General features: G+C 38.8%; 1 long non-coding RNA gene across 2 annotated transcripts in view; it reads right to left on the bottom strand.

Moving 5' to 3' along the window:
• LOC136007230 (uncharacterized) overlaps positions 1-17,150 on the bottom strand; it is a 37,508-nt gene extending 20,358 nt beyond the window's left edge. Inside the window, exons 1-3 of one of the 2 annotated variants that reach the window (XR_010609537.1) lie at positions 17,070-17,150; positions 10,108-10,206; positions 566-1,132 (exon numbers count right to left, since the gene is read on the bottom strand). This is a non-coding gene — a long non-coding RNA (uncharacterized LOC136007230). Of the gene's footprint in view, positions 1-565; positions 1,133-10,107; positions 10,207-17,069 lie in introns of those variants that run through there. The other variant, XR_010609538.1, reaches the window with a different exon arrangement.
• Positions 17,151-17,794: the final 644 nt, after the last annotated feature.

Below are 17,794 nucleotides of genomic sequence, written 5' to 3'. Positions count from 1 at the left end.
CTGTACAGGTGAATTAGTTCTCTGTTCAGTTCTTATTATATGTATTAATTGGATTAAAGTATATAAAAAGACCAAAGCTCAGCACTTAACACTTCACCTTCATGAGGGGTTAAATTTTTCCCCAATTTTTCATTAAGAACAATGGCTAAATAACTGCATTGGAACATCCAGTGACTCAACATGGACTAAGGCTCAGATGGACAAGCATTAAACATCTGTAAACAGCACCGCTTCTGCTAATACCATACAGAGGAAGAGCATTTATGTGAAGTTTTCAAATATTGTGGGTTTTAATGAAATGTATTCCCAATGATAAGAATCACTCCTCTAGTCAGCTACTAAGGACAGACGGATAAATTAGATGGCTAGCTGGTAACCATATGCTCTGATACAAAAATACAACCATTCTGTTTCCCTCGTTAATAGCTCAGGAAATTTGAACCAACTTTAGTACTAAAAGGCAAAAAAAAGTATTTGGCTGTCTGAAAGTCATCATACAGCACTTGTACGTAAGCTGCTCACTTTAAATGAAGGCTTGACATTATGTTATAACATTACACACCAGTTACAACTTTTCAAGAGACAGAAGTGGTTGTTAAGTCAGGGGGAAATGTATACTTGAAGTAATTTTTCAAGACATTCATCACTGTTGTCCCTATGAGCAGCACAGTTGTTCAAAAGTCACTGAAGCCTCATTAGAGAGGTGACCTTTGGGTGATTTCACCACATTAAGAACTGAAATCCAGGGTGTGGCCAAGGGGCTCTGAAAAATACAGCTGCAAAATAGGCCACTTGAAAACAAATTCAAAAATTAAACATACTTTAGAAAAAATACTGAATCACAGCAGCTATGAACGAACCCTGCTCTGCCTTTCCACTTTGTTTTTTAGCATTTGGGTTGGAGAACATGTATCCTTCACAACCCTAAAGACATCAGAAAGAATGACTTTAGTTCTTAGTTTTTCAGTGTCTGCGAGGACATAGGGGTAGAAAGGAAGCAAAATCCGGCAGCATGAGGAACCTACTTCTTGTATGTGGCCCTGCACGCCTTAGGATTTCTTCTCCTTGAGGTTGAGGAACGATTTCTAGCCTTCAGACTGAAGAAGTGCTTGGTAGAATGGAAAAGAATAAGCTGCAAAAGGAAAGGAAATTGAGTGTACCCCTCAGGTTTTCATTTTTACTGAGATTAGAACACACAGTCATTACCACATTTTCCTGTGCACCTTTCCAGAAAAGTGGTGTGATGGTACACTGAAAAAACAGTCTGATCGCTTAAATCAGTACCAGTTTCACTTAACAGGCCGGGGATACAAAATGTACAAATTGATGAAAGGCTTCATAAGAGACAGAGTCCTCTTAAGAGTCCAGTTAGTCTGGACTAACATACAGCAAGCCCTACTGCTTACTCCTCCCCATCCTGTTCCCATATTCCCCACCCACTTATCTCCACCACTGCAACTCTGTACAGCTACTACCTAAACTAGCTCCATGGCAAAAAAAAAAAAAAAAAACTAACAAAAAGACCCAAACCATGTGTCCCTTCAATTTTCTCTTTGCATTAATAGCAAAGCTATCCAAGCTTATTTTCTTTTCCTTGTCCATTAGCGCAGTCATATTTACAGGAAAAAGCAAAACCAAGAAAATCCCCTGCCCTTCCTGGTACTACTACTACTAATAGTAACAACAACCACAACAGTAATCACAAAATAAAGCAATGTGGATTACAGACTTTAACACAAATCTGACTGCTTAACTCTCCCTTGTGTCAGTAATAATCTTAGACAATTCTTTATAAACAACCTTATCAGTCAATTCTTCTTCTGCTGTCTCCCTTACAACGTGCCCAGTAACAAAATTCAACATCCTTTTGTTTATATGGACTTAAGTTCTTTTTAGTAACATTAATATTAGGGGACTGGAATGAGGGTGATTGCAGAATTTCTAGTACAGTGAAGTCCCAGAGCAGGACTGAAATTACTTATATCACTGAAATTCTCCTATTCCTAATAATAATAAATTGAAAATGACTACTTGGATTATCTGTGTAAGTAATGGGATCACATTAAGACAAGTGCACAGAAGATAAATATGGGATATAAACTCCTGACAGCAAGACATCTTAGAATGAGAGATGGGAAGAAGTTCTTTTCCTTGAATTATTATTGATTTAGAACAGAAGAAAAAGAGCTGAAGTTGTAGCACTAGAAAAGGCACTGGACTAGCCAAAAGCAAAAAGGGAATGGCAAAGAGGGAGAAAATATAATTACCTAAATAACTTACACTATAAGCCTGCAGCAATTCAAAATATGTGTTGGTCTAAAATTTTGTGTGTGATCATGAAGAGAGCACTGTTATTGAAATTCTTGAGGGGAGTGGAGATAGGGAAAGGAAAATCAGGCCAACTAATCTTTAGTAGTCAATCCACTTCGGACTGTGCTTTAATGGTTGAATTTATACCATGATGAACAGGATCTGTCCCTGACATAAACCTTCAATGTTCCTTTTGGGTGCACCTGTATTTACTGATCCAGGAGCTCTGTGAATGAAAGGAAAAAGGGGAGGTCAGTTTGTTTATTTCTTTCTACACAGAGCCCAAGAGTTGCAAGAGAAAATTCCTTGTTTGTATGGAAATGTAGGTAAAAAGAATAAATCTTGGAAAAGCAAGTGCCTGATAAAAAACTCTTCTGTTTCTGATTATTAAGCAGACCAGCTTTTAGCATCCAAGTATCAATGAAGAGCCAGTCTTCATTATTGGTTGGCATTTACAAACGCATACTATGGGACAGCATCCTCACTTTTCAGTGAACTTGTCCAACTTGCACTGTAGACACATGGTAGCTGCAAAAAGCAAAGGGGAAAGACTCTACACTGGGAGGAGGAGGGGGATAGGTGGAGACCAGAGAGCAGGACCCAGTGGTATGATGAGCAGGTCAGGACTCCTCCACAGGCATTACCCCCTAAAATAACAAATGGTAAAATTACATTGCTCAACAGTCAACTGACAACTCTCAACCCCCTAGTAAATGAAGTGAGAAAGAAAAAGAGAGAAAACTTGTGGCAGTGACTTAACTGCAGGCTCCAAATCAACTCAGAGGATGCCCTCTACGTGTTGCGCTGGTAACCTTCATCAGGACTTTCCTCTGCAGACACTTTCCAACACAAAGAAACACAACAAATCTCCACATTCAGCAAGATGCTAGGTAGCAAAGCCAATATGGAAAAATACTAATTAGTTTGTGGGAATCTCCTCACCCCTGCCAGGGCTCTGCTATATAGGCTTCCTGCAGCAGGACAACACCACACCAAATTTATTGAAGTTGCGTGGCTACTACATATGGTAGTCATGCAAAATTCAGTAGTGGGGTGGAGGGGAATTTCACTGTTGTGCTGCATTTCTCTTTTAACGATTAATGACAGCTCCCAGTGATTCTTACCAGTCCCTCCTCCCAATCTTTTTTCAAAAGCAATTAATAGTGTTAATGTCTCATTGTGTTCTGTATAGTTGTAGGCAGGCTAATTTTAAGCTACCTGCTAACAATAAACGAAACTCTACAGGGACTTTGTGATTTTTCTAGTGCTTCAGCAGTCATTTGACAACTCATGAAGCAGGAGCTGGCTACTGCTGAGGCTGGGATTCCCACAGCAGCAGTGGGGGGGATTGGGAAATTCATAAACTGTAATGACCCAAGATCCAAGCTATCCCAGGCTGAGCAAGGCTAAATCCAGCCTTTCAAGTATATTTACATTGCATATAGGCACTTCACTGTGCTGACCCCTGAGGGCACAGCAATTTTCAGAACAACTCAGAACAAAGGAGCACTCAAATCTGGTTTTAACAAAGTCAACAGGAGGCAGTTCAGTCCTCAAACCTGGGGATCATCTGGGCTTCACCTGCAGTGTGAACATACCCTCCCTTGGCCAGAAAGGAGTCCGGAGAAACCAGCTAAATAACCTACTGGTAGGGGAGCTGAGCATGCCCTTAAACTGTGCCTGCTATTTAATATGGCCTTGGATTTCTGATGTGCTGAGCTTATTTTGGTTTCCAGTCGAGTCAGCAAGACCACAGAGGATGCCCTGCCTCCCTGAGTATGCAGTCTCAGTCAAGGTGCAAAAGTAAAGATATAGGTACCTACAAATCCCTCCCCAATGTCTCATACCCTCTAGCTGTCCTGGTCCCAGACCTCAAGGAACTACCCTTCTGGTACTCCACCAGTGAAACCTTTCAATTCTTAATACCTAAGACTGCAAGCAGGAGAGTTGATAATAGACTGCTGTGGTTAAGAACAAATTCCAGAAGACTTAAAATTAGTGTATTCCAGACTCACAAGTAAACACCTTCCACTGTTTAGCTACTATGATAGTGCTATCAGCAATCAGTTGGGTCACCAATAAATAGATAAAAATGGAATATATGCGCACAAATACAGTGTTTCCTGCATCATAAATAAGATCATTGCCAATATTGTCTGCGAAATGAGAGAAAATCTGCAGCAAGAGTTATTCATACAGTAATCACAGGAAAACAATGCAACAAACTTGTATTTCTAACTTGAGTCTGTTCAGAATAGCATAATGTCACTGAAAGAACATGCAGACAACATGGTTCTGCCCATTACCTATAGATTAAAAAAAAAAACCCACTTCTTTGGCAGAGTGAATGTTTACAGCTGCCCTAATCAGATGCTTCTCACACATTTTTATTCCACCTTGCACCTTCTGTTGTAAATCAGGTTTTAAAAAGCAGATAGCAGCACTGTGATCTTATGTCAAGAATGAGAGATGTTTGTTTAATGGGCCTTTAAATTGTTTGGTTTAGAAAATACGCCTACCACTGCCAACACAATAACTTCCCACCATATTTTTTTAACTTGCTCTGGCTCCATGCAACGGAAAAAAAAAAACCAAAAACAAAAAAAAAAAAAAAAGGCAAAAAAACAAACAAAAAAAAAAAACAGTATAAATAACAATAAAGCTTTCCTTCTTTGCATTTTACTGAACCACTGCCTCCTAGTTTCTTTGTAGTCAGCTTGTGGTTGCAATCAGGTTTCGGAATATGCCCTTTTCAACAATTCAAGAACAAAAAAAACACTGATTGTACCACTCAGACCTTGAACAGATGATCTATTTCACTTAGTGCAGCTTTGAGGTTAGAATGAAACGTAGGTGCTAAAGCTCTGAATCTAGACCATGGTTAGGAGACTTAGGCATGTGGGTTTTGCATTTCACTCTCATGGATTCTCTTAAGGCTCCTTTAAGAAAGTCAGCTGGTTTTTAATAGTTACTCGAGATGTACTGCTTATAGCACATCAATTTATCTTGCTCAACCGTGTGATGTATATGTTTCAAACACTTTTATAGATCTGATGAAATACAGTTTATTGTGTATCTGTATCATTTTTAGAGGTCTTTTTTCCATGTTTCTATGTAGACTGATGCAAATATCAGAGTCCAATTAACTTGTGTTTTCTTGTCAGGTCACAACTGAAATTGAAATAGTTTTCAGCTTTTCAACAGTTCTGCGCATTTTTTTTTTGAGCATTTTTTCCCTGTTAGGTCCATTTTTCAGGCCTCTAAAACACATGAAATTTTAAAATATAATTTGTTCTTAATGACAGAACAACTTTTTCTATTGCCTGTGGATGCATCTATGCAAATTTGCTCCAGTAACAGCAATAACAGCGAGCCATTTCAGGTCACAAAAACACTCAGGATCTGACTAGACAAAAAAAAAAAAAAAGTTGTTTCTGAGGACCTGTTGCACCTACTAGTTTTCCTTAAAAGGTATAAAATTATTGTGCTGATTAAGTTAGAAGCTAGACTAATTATAGAAAATTCCAGAAGTCCTTGGATAACCAGAAAATCCCGAAAGGTAACAGCAGGTGATGCTATTTATACTTTGCTGTTATAAATTGCAAAACATTTCAGAAAGGAAGTGGGGCTTGGGTGATAATATGCTGATTAAACCCAAATTGAACGGAAGAAGTAACTCCCCCTCCCTCACTGATCTGTAACTAAGGTTTCCGGTTTCAAAAGACTGAGGAGGTTGATGAACCAGTTAGTAAAATCAGGTTTTTCAGTTCTTTCCTTTTCAGGTAAGAAATTACACACAGTCTACCTAAGCTTTCTCCACTTATATCCCCTCAAAGCACACAGATTAGATAGAATTTATATATTGCACAAGAGAAGAATTACTGAGAAGGGCTCCAAGCAAAACAGGATTAGTAACAGTGTTTTAAAGAGTACTAAAATGAAACAGAAAGCTTTCAAGAAGTGGAAGAAGGTATTTATACCAAAGAGTAACTGACAATAGGGATTAAGTGAGAATGACCTGAGTCAAGCAGACTTTGCAAAGTAATGAAAATGAATAGTAACTGATTATTTGTCCATATTAAATCAAAAGGAGAAAAAAAAAAAAAAAAGCTGCTGCTATGTAAAGAATGAGAAGCAGAAACTGAAAATAATTTAAGTATTTTTCATAAGCTACACTTCGGCTTTCAATTAAAGTCATATTGCCAAACCTGGTGTCAAAGTCAGGATAGCTAACAAAAGGGGTAAGCTTATATAGATCTGAAGTAGGAGAAAAAGGAGCTTGATGGATCTGTGTCAAAACACCAGCTAATGTCTTCCCAAGTTTTGTGAAAAGAACAAAGGTATGAAATAGCAAGTTATTTCATGAGGGTTTAAAGAGTATTTACATTCAGGCAGCATGAGACATCATTAGGAACTCTGGTTTCATACCTGTATTCAAAGCACGGGGAAGAAGTGAGTAGCTCTTTCCCTTGCTGAATCATCTGACCTTAATAGTACATAAAGCTTCAGGAAAGAAATCTCAAGTAAAGAATTTTGACAAGAGAAATGCAGGATAAGAAAACAGTGACACAAGTAGAGAGTAAGATAAAATGCAACACAGGTTTGTTAAAGGCAGTAGTTGACAAACTTGACATCCTTCTTCGACACAACTTTTTAGACAAGGGCAATGCGGCAGATCTTAATTTACTTGGTATTGAGAAAAACAGCGGATTTTGTGCTACACATAGCATTTCTAGTTAAAAGGGAGAAGATGGGTTAGGACTACATAGCTAGTAGCTACAGAAAGCAGCTAAAATACAAAAATTAGGAGGGCTGGCAGGGGTAACTGTCTGAAAACACTTTCTCGATAGATGACTGTGCAACAACCTTTATTTCCATTCAATACGGTGACACACAATAAAGGGGCCTGCTGAAATTTCCTGGGAACCAAGTAATTCAGAAAATATTGTCAATATACAAAAGAATCAAGATACTGAACAGGAGGTGGGACTGCATCTGCGTTAGTGTTTTCATTTGGAACAGTTACTGCCCTCTTGAAGTGAACTTTGAAGAGGCAGTCCAGTTGATAATGGGTCTTTGCTTCATAGGACCAGTCTGGGCCTCCTGCCAGTTCTCCTCTGCATTCATAGCACAAAGGCTTAGGGCATGGGAGTCCTCAGCACAAACTGTTTCACTCAGTGAATCTGCTCCTGTTGCACAGTGCTACTTGCTAATGCAGACATAGCACTAGTATCCTTGAGGACTATACTCACAGAAAATATACGTAATGTACACAATTCCAGGTCATACATCTAAGATTAAGAAAAAAACCTTCAAATCTGGAAATGCCAGAGGGGAAAAGAGGTTACTGCTTCATCAGAAGATTAATTTTGAAACATAAATGTAATACAGTAAATGTGCCTGTGAGGAGAGGGAATGTCAGAGCAGACAACCAGAGAAAGCCCACACCTGCACTTTCACTTGCCTACATGTAACTCCTAAGTTTGGGCTACAATATCCTCTGTTCCAGGGCCTCTCTGTCCCTCTGCAGCGCTCAACCACCACTTCCAAGCAGGACTGAATGAACAATTGCATCTCATCTGCTCAGCTCCCAACAGGATGTACCCAGCAGCTCTAGTTTAACAGAGACCACCATTTGCTCTCTTGAAAGAGAATGGAGAGGGGCACTGCCACTGCTCTGGCCTCCCGGGACAGATGCCAGCTGTGGAGGGAGGCTCAGCTTTTCCCATTGACCACCCAGGTGAGGAGCACAGCAGCTCTATTTCGTATGGAGGACGGAACAAATGTGTCTTGTGCATCACTTCACTGCTGGTCAGCTTCCTAACTGCAGATGCCTGCCTGAGCCGCCGCTGAGGAGGGGTTTTGAGGTTTCCTTGAGCAGAGAGGTCCAGGATGGTCTCCACCCATTATAAGAGAGGTATTTGTGAAATTTTCTGGTTCAGAGAGGTTCACATCTGCTGTCTTCCAAAGACCAAGTTTGGGCATCTGGGAATGGCTGATAACCCATGCTAAATCTCAGTAATAGAGTCTGGGGTTAAAAAACCCTGCAACAAACCTTCAATAGCGGAACAAAAAGACCCTCACACCAACAGAAAATACGACATAGATGTAACCAAAAGCTGAAAAAACACTGCTATGCCCTTACCCCACCAGAGAGATGGGGAGAAGAAAAGCTAATGGTCCTACTCCATTAGCAGCAGTAGTAGAAATCTTGTGCTTGTCTGAAGCCCCTGAAATCAGTCTTAAAAGAGTATCCATTTAGAGACAATATTACAAACTATTCATAGAATCATAGACTCACAGAATAGCTAGGGTTGGAAAGGACCTCAAGATCATCTAGTTCCAACCCACCTGCCATAGGCAGGGACACCTCACACTAAACCATCCCACACAAGGCTTCATCCAACCTGGCCTTGAACACTGCCAGGGATGGAGCACTCACAACCCCCCTGGGCAACCCATTCCAGTGCCTCACCACCCTAACAGGAAAGAATTTCCTCCTTATATCCAATCTAAACTTCCCCTGTTTAAGTTTGAACCCATTACCCCTTGTCCTGTCACTACAGTCCTTGAGGAAGAGACCCTCCACAGCATCCCTATAGGCCCCTTCAGATACTGGAAGGCTGCTATGAGGTCTCCACGCAGCTTTCTCTTCTCCAGGCTGAACAGCCCCAACTTCCTCAGCCTATCTTCATATGGGAGGTGCTCCAATCCCCTGATCATCCTCATGGCCCTCCTCTGGACTTGTTCCAGCAGTTCCATGTCCTTTTTATGTTGAGGACACCAGAACTGCACACAATACTCCAGGTGAGGTCTCACAAGAGCAGAGTAGAGGGGCAGGATCACCTCCTTCGACCTGCTGGTCACGCTCCTTTTGATGCAGCCCAGGATACGGTTGGCTTTCTGGGCTGTGAGCGCACTCTGCCAGCCCATGTTCATTTTCTCATCGACCAGCACCCCCAAGTCCTTCTCTGTAGGGCTGCTCTGAATCTCTTCTTTGCCCAGTCTGTAACTGTGCCTGGGATTGCTCTGACCCAGGTGTAGGACCTTGCACTTGGCATGGCTGAACTTCATAAGGTTGGCATCAGCCCACCTTACAAGGGTGTCAAGGTCCCTCTGGATGGCATCCCTTCCCTCCAGCATATCAACCAAATTAAGCTGGTACGGTTATTGTTTTCTAAGTATGACTGAAAGGTATTTAAGAAATAATCATTTTGATTCCTTAGTCTTGGTTAAGAATTCAGCAGGTGGAAACCTCTCCAAAATCTGCACTGAATCATGGAATGTTAACCTATTTAAATTACATTATGCTCAATAGGTACAGTGCTGGATGACGTGGAAAAATCCAGAGAGAGCTAGATCAATCAGAAATTAAGAATTCAGATGCCATTTTATAAATTAATTATTTAAGTTCCCATTTGTAAAAATACTGGGGTAAAAAACAGTTCTCAGAATCCTCCTAATATAGAAGAAACCAAAGGGCCCAACAGCATATGTTAGTGTCAAAGTAGTTCAAGAAGTGTATTTACTAAAGTTCCTTGGTTTGTGTGGGGATGTGCGTAATATGTATCATAGACACAGAATTATGTTTTATGGGCCAAATTCTGCTCTCAAACTTCATCAGAAACTTTAAACTGGAAAAATGGAAAATGAACGTGCTTCCTCCAAAATCTATAAATCTCTTTTGAAATAAAAAAAAAAAAAGGAACTAAAAATATTTACCATCTGGAAGGTACATATAGTCAACAAAAGAAAAAAAAGGTACAAAATAGCTACCTACTCATTAAAGTTGATTACCTTTTCCATATATGCAGAGCCATCCATCGAAGTTTTCTTTTGGCACCAAGCTTACTTGCATATAATGGAGATGGTCCTTCTGTATTGCCCTGAAGAGATCTGGGTGGAAGGAAAAGCCTTTTTAAATAAAGAAATAAATCAGAGGGGAAAAGGTTCTCCCAATTCCTGTGTCAGCACTGCAGGATCAGCTAGCTGAAGTGTCAACACAGGAGTGAGTGGGGAAGATGGAAGTTGAATGGGAAGAAGGGACTTTTCAATCCAAGTTCACTGCTAAAAGGTTGTGTTATGTACATGTACACTCAATATCTAAAACAAAAGAATAGTTAAAGTTCTACAAACCAAATAAACTTTTCCTCTCACATTTCTTCCTACTTTAATGCTAATTTAGTGCCAGATGAGAACTAAAGGCCCAGGCAGGAAATCTCCTTAAGCTTCCAGAGGTAGAGCCAGATGTACTGAAGAAGTTTGTCCTTTGTTTTTCTTATAAAATGCCTCTATAACAATATTATGGGAGCATTTAGTTACTCCCTATGCTTGACGTCTAACAGTTTTGAAATCACAAAGCTCTTAAAATGAAATACTGTTGTTTCAGTTATTTACCACAATAATTCAAACAGCTTTAAAAATACATGCTTCATTTTGCGTAATATGTTTAAGGCCACAGTCAAGGAAAAAAAAATTAAACTAAATATATCCCCATTTCCCAGAAAAAAATTAACAAAGCTGAAGGGTCCCTTTCTTCCCCTCCAGGCTTGCAACAAATCAGAGGCATTGCCTGAGAAATTACTATGGATAACTAGGGAAATAACTAGGAAATTACTAAGATGCTATTTTATTATGTCTGAAAGAATCCAGATTTAAACTGATGTAAAAAAAGAACTGGTCTGTTGCTGCACCCTACAATTTATCTCTCTGTTCACTATTTTGAATACATTTTGGGCAATCCCAGAGTGAACAAAAAGTGTGTTGCCACTTCTGCAACAGGGGGCTTGAACATGGCAGTAGTGAATTCTAGTAAAACAATAATCTGTGAGCCAATCTTTCTGTGTTGTTGTCCAAGGATAAAGAGACAGAGCAGAGTGAATATGCTGGTTTTCTTCTACACTACTAGAGACACACAGCATCTGGTGGAAAGCAACTTTTATGCTCTCTCTGTGGTTTAACCTACTGATACTTAGAGTTCCCATGAAATCAAATGATTGCTCAATTACACTCACTTCCATAGGAACTGCTTACAGTGTAGTACACAAAGACTGATATCAGATTAATTATAGGCAATCTGGAGGAAAGAAACTCAGTAAAGCAGACCTGATCAGAAGATCTGAATGGCCTGTTACAGACTGCACACATTCCTACTTGGGGACTCCAGCTGAAATCAAGCAAAAATACATGGAGTTTGTATCTCATGACATTTACTCAATGCCTTGGAAAAAATACATGCCATAATCTCAGCACATCAGAGAGTATGTCCACACAAATACATACATACATCAATAGTGTACTGGCAAGCACTCTAACACCTGGCAGGGAGAGGGTTTCTGCAGAGATAAAAAGATGAACAGAGACAGAGCAGTAAATACTGTTGTCAACTCTTGAAGTAGATCATGTCTGGGATACATTAGAGGATAGTAAGGAAATGGGTTTGAAGAAAAAAAGCTATCAAGTACAGGTAGACCCTAACTCCAAGGAATGTTCATCTAATGGTCAGTTACTCAAAGTTTACGAAGTTCCTGTGGGTAGTTTTACAGGTGTTCATTGAACATGAGAAAACAGCAGGTCTGGGTCAGTAATGAGTTTTAGTATTGCTTTCTCATGTATGATAATGCAGCATCTCTAGTTCTTATGGAGATGAGAACAACCAATCAAGAACAAGTTATCTAAGAGATACCAGCTGTTTCACATTTTACTGAGATGAAGGCAGTATTGGTTTATGGTCTGGGTATAACCTGGAATCTACCCCTAAAATTGCCCTGAGCAAAGTTAACCAGTTGTGTTTCAACGTAGTTGTGCTAGATTACAACATGATTTTGTTTTATTCTGTAGACAGACAGGATCTTCAATTCATATCATCTTCTGGAAGCTAGCTTCACACTGTAATTTTCTTACGCTTTGCAATAGAGAACCAAGAACATAATCCAAAAATCAAAAAGAATCCACCTCCTGACCACACACCCCACACACCCACACACATATATACACACCACACCACACCCCCACACCCCCCGCAAGCATTTATTATTCTAGCTTCATGTGAGCTTTGCTAGGATAATTTCTATAGTCAAGCCTTATGAACTACATGAGATTTAGACTGGAACACCATTTTTATCCCTGCATCCAAATGTTCATACTCACAAAAATAGCGAAAGCACTTTGGCTAGAACTTTTTAGCTCCACATGAAGGCACTAAATGAATTACAGTATACACTGTATTCAATAACAGTGAATACTTCAAAGCTTCCTAATAACTAGGGCATGAATGTAAAATGTGTTGCTCTGCACATCTAAGAGTTTTCCCCTTTCTCATCATGTTCTTTGAAAAGGTGGCTTTATTCAATTTTTGTGACTGTTCTTGTTCTACAAAAGCACTTTTAGGATTTTATTGAGGTTTACATACACCAGTGTTCAAGACGAAAGGCTTTCATGTCAATTATTAATAACAAAATCTTTCATCTGTCTATTTAAAAAAATAAAAACATGATCCTTTTTTTCCTCAGTTTGATGTTTAATTTAGAATGAAAATCAAAACTCTTTAAAAAAGTTTTCCTCACTATCACAAGGGAAACGATAATGTTTTTACGAATTCTCTCTATGAAGATAATGCCAGCTAAAAATAAAATAGAAAATAATAAAATAAAAGGCTTAATCCTTTTTGAAAAATGTTGAGCATACTTAATGATTTCAACAGGAGTGGAAAGGAACTCAGGATCTCATGGAATCAACACAGAAATGCTGTTTCTACTAACGTACTTGGGGATAAACAGTTCATTGGCTTAGAAAGCGACCCAACAGGGACTTCCAGAGCTATAAAAAATTTAATTCTTTCTAAAAGAAAACCCTGTTTGTTTTGACATCTATTCCTTCAAAACATCTCAACAAGACCTCAGACCATCAACGTATTATCACTGAGCGTGAGAGCTTGCCCTTTGATGACCTGGATGTCCTGATGACCTTGCTCATCTTGCAGTGTAATTGCTCACTTACAGACCTCTAGGCCTATACTACATGCAATTGAAGTCACTGGCACTCTGCAAGAGTAATTCTATAGACCTTCTTGTGGCATTGCTGCCCTCATGCCATTTCAGGTCTCTGTTTAGGACCTCTGTCAGATTTTAGAGGCCACTTAAAATTCTAATTTTAACATGCCATTTCATTCATTTTTATTTCTGGAGCACTAACTGCTACAGAAAAGTCCTCCTCCCCAAAAACAATGGTCAGGTAAGTGCCGCTTCATACATACTCCTCTCCAAAATTTCTGATAGTTATACCAAATTTCATATTTGGAGTTTGAAATTAAAAGATTTCTTCTGAGATAGCAATACTTGCAGTTCCTAGATTTTCTTTTACAAAGTTCTTGCCCTTCCAATTACATTGGTGTTTCAATTAAGATTTGGTGTTTCTAACACATACTTCATAATTTAGAGTTACAGATGTACGTTTAAATACTTTCATACATCTTCAACAAAATAGAAGGGCTAGAACAAGCTGCATAACATAAAATCAGGTTCTCACACATTTTGTCTTGCTGTAGTCTCTCTCAACAGCTTTAGGAATCACACATATTAAAGTGTTTTGCTGCTACAATATATCCTGACTTCAGTTTTCTTTCACTTCTTCTTGCCTTCAGGACCAGAGAGTCAGTGTCTTTTTGAGAAGCAAATGAAAATAAAAAAAGAATAACAATCCTGTGACCACTGATCTCAAATAGATGCTGACTTTAGAGTGCAGGAGCTCTGCTCTTGGGACAGTGAAACTTGCCTATGCACACACATTTCTCATATGAACTTCTATGACATGAGTGGTAGAAATCTATCTGAAGTTCTCAGTGTCATTTTGATAGGTCGTGCTCCCATTAAACTAAGGGGACATGGCTGTTACAATCAGAGGGCTACCTGCAGAATTATTCCAAATGCCAATTGCAGCCATCTGTTGACACTTGTGTGAACCATGTTTAATTTATTTTGTTCTTAAAAACATCCTTTAGCCTAAATCTGTAAGAACAGGACTAGGTCTTCAGTTACAGAACAGTTTGAAAGTACAAAGAATAGCAACATGCATCTTGTACCTCATCTTGATGAAGTGTCAGTAGACTTGTTTAAAAAAATAAAAGGGGGCAAAAAATAAATGCCCCCAAATACAGTTTTCCAGAAACTTTTCTCTCCCTTTACCCAATGTTGCTGCACTTTGGAGTGGTTCCACACTACTTTCTCAGTAGTTGATTTTATACTTTGATTGCCTTCAATTAGCAGTTCCTATTGCTAATAGAAGCTGAATTCTTTCCATGGCCTTCTCAAAAAAAGTAGGTGAGCCTTTAAAAAGTTTGGAAGTCATTCCAAAATGCTATTTAAAAACTCTATGAGAACAAGCACATGTTGTGCACCCAACAGTGGAGATAGAAGAAAGATACAAAAGCAGCAATAGCCAGTTTAGGTCAGATGATTGGGAGTAAAATATTTGAACTCCCATTTCAAATTCAGTAGTTCTTAATCATATAATCTCTGACATGTTATAGCTACTCTTATGCCTCAGTTTTTCCCAATATATATTGCAGGCAGCAATATCTCCATTTCTGAAAAGGTTTGAGAATTCTGTACAAAAACCACGAGGTAAGAATAAATAATCATGAATTTGGGTTATTAAAGAGCTTAAGGGGCTCTTTTTCTCACATGACGGTTGCTTTGGGAGGAAAATTAAGTCTGTGGGCAAGAGTCTGCTTTTTGTTACCTTTTTTGCCTTTAATTACACACTCAACTGCTCCTTACTTTTCTTCTTATTATTAAGCTATTGCTGATCTGGAAATCTTAACCAGATTCTTAAGTAAAATAAACCACTCACCTTTTTATTTGACAGTGTTGGAACTCTCTCATTGTATATGGAGGTACATTAATTCCCTATTCTTATATTCCTTCCTTCCCCTTCTGCCACCCAAATGAAGAAGCTAATCCTGTTTTACTTTTCTTGAGTGATAGCAAAGGTGTGATTCATCTGCTCTAATTTAGGCACCATCTGCCCAAGGTCTGAGGCAGGTACCCTCAGTTCCCTTTACTATAAATACAGAGAAACCAGCCTCTCCAGAGAGCAATTTATCTTATCCCAAGATATGGGTGTCTAAAATAGGTCAGAAAAATCACACTCTGGAGATACCTATTGTATTTCCATGACTATTAAGGGAGCCTTAGGAGACTTGCTCAAACTTGGGCACATAACTTTAGACAACCCATGCAGAATATCCACAAGAGCTGTTAAAATGATCACATGGTAGCTGATTACCTCACTATAATTCTCACTGCAGGCTGATACAATCTAGATGGACCTAATAATACTTCCTGCATCTCACAGCACGGAGAAAGCCTGGCATAGGTGGTCGTAGTTAGCAACTGTGAATTTGATGCCTGACATTAATCAGGAGATAATAGTAACATTGTAAGCTTCAAGAGCCATTAGATGAACTCGACTCAGTCATCATCAATCAAACATGCCTCACTTTTACAGCCCATACATCAGGCCACCATGCATGAAGAGGTGATGCTAAAATGTGCCATTGAGCATCTCTTTTCCTGTAAGGACAAGTTCCTTATTTCTAATAGTAGTAAATTAGCTACTATTGATTCACAAACACCTTGCTTGTCCCAGACTAATCAGCAACCTTCCTGCACGGTAGGAAGGTTCCCTATCAAAGGGAATCAATTTTAGATTTGGGGCCTCACTTAAAAAAGCAAAAACAAAAAAAAAAACCCTAAACACACACAAAAAAGTGGAAGTTAGGGTTTCTCATGATTGCTCAGAAGTTTGATTAGAGGTACTTTTGACAAAGTGGTAAAGATGTAAGATTTATTTTATCACATAACTCTTAAGCACGTTACACAGATCTCACCAGCATGTGGGTAATCATCACTGTAACCATCTCTGAAATGCAACTCACAGGAGACTGTGGTACATGTTTCACAGCATACTGCAAAAGCACATAACAGCTTAGGACAAGAATTAGGGAAACATATTGAGCTGCTGACACTCCTTCCCAAGAAACTTCGGTTTATATGGTATTAGCAGATAGGCCTCAAGTGAGAAGATAAATTAACAAGGAAACTGCCAACAAATTTAAATGAAAAGAAAAAACGTCAGCATTTCTGTATGAAAAAGCTTATTGGTACATCCAGAAAGCTGTCTGAATTTGTCCCCCCCTTGAGTTTTCCTCTTCTGCAATCATGTTGCCAACATAATCACTTCATATTTTGAATATTATGGTTGCTTCTTTTACTCTCTGACTAAATTCCAACTCTTTGGACTTCAAGCACTGAAGGTACTGAAGATAAACTATATACTGCCCTAGAAAGGAACTATATTCTCAGCAGCACTAATTTTCTTTACTCATAAAGCAGGCTTAAGTTAATTTAATGTAGCAGCATCACCACCCTCCCCCCCAACAAACAATTGCCCTGTTTTGAACTCATTATCACATTTTGCTTATTATTTCTTTATTTTTTTAGTTTCAACTGTCAGTCTTAGCAGCTGTCCCTAACAACCTCATCCATAGCTTTTCCTGCCTTTTCATCCCACACAAACATCACAGCTCCAAAACACAAAAGAAGGGTTTTTTTTCTCTCAGCAATACCTTTCAAGAGGCCTTACACTTCTAAGTCACTCCAGTTCTTGAAAATTTGACTTTGTATCTTCTCCCTTTTGGGAGAATACATTCCCTATTAGATACAAAAAGGTGAAGTATAAAAAAATTAAAGAGTACTGACAAGAGTGAAAAGAGCACAGCTAGCTCTCCAACTGCTAAAGAACCACTTAAGCTACAGCTGCCCACCTCTCCCAAATGAAAAGCATTAACCTGAAAGGGGGGTGGAGGGAAGGTTTTTTTAGCAAAGATGAATAGGAAACATGCAGACTTAAAGGAATGTGGGGTTTTTTTAATAAACTGTTATTTTTTCTCCACTGAATGACAGAAACTGTTGAGCTCTTCTCAGACAGTCTTTCTCTTTGTTTTATATAATTTCCCAAGTCAACAACACTTTGTGGCAACATACACAGCTGAGATCCTCTATAAAAACATGCATATTCAAATCCTTAATATTTTCATGGGAAATTAATATTTTTTTTTAAGCCAATATTAAGCCTTTTATTCAAAGAATCGGGAGCATGCAGGAAATTTGCACCCAAACAGCAGCATAGGACACTATTCTTGTTTATAAGAAACAAAATAATTAATAAACTAACAGCAAATAAAGCTCAGAATTCACAAATTTGAATGGGTATTTGTGTGCAGATATTTGTTAAGCAGTTGTACAAATATTTCCCTTGCACACCCACTTCTTAATTTACTGTGCTTAGATCTAAGGGTACATCCTTGTCTAGAGTCAGCAATAATTTCCAATTTACATTCAAAATCAGTAAAATTAGACTAGAAAGATGGTAGCACGGAATAAAATTACCTCTACAGATTTACCTCTCAGGTCAATAATGGAAC

Source organism: Lathamus discolor, chromosome 1, assembly GCF_037157495.1.
Source record: "Lathamus discolor isolate bLatDis1 chromosome 1, bLatDis1.hap1, whole genome shotgun sequence".
NCBI lineage: Eukaryota > Metazoa > Chordata > Aves > Psittaciformes > Psittacidae > Lathamus > Lathamus discolor.
This window is presented reverse-complemented; position numbering and strand designations above follow the sequence as displayed.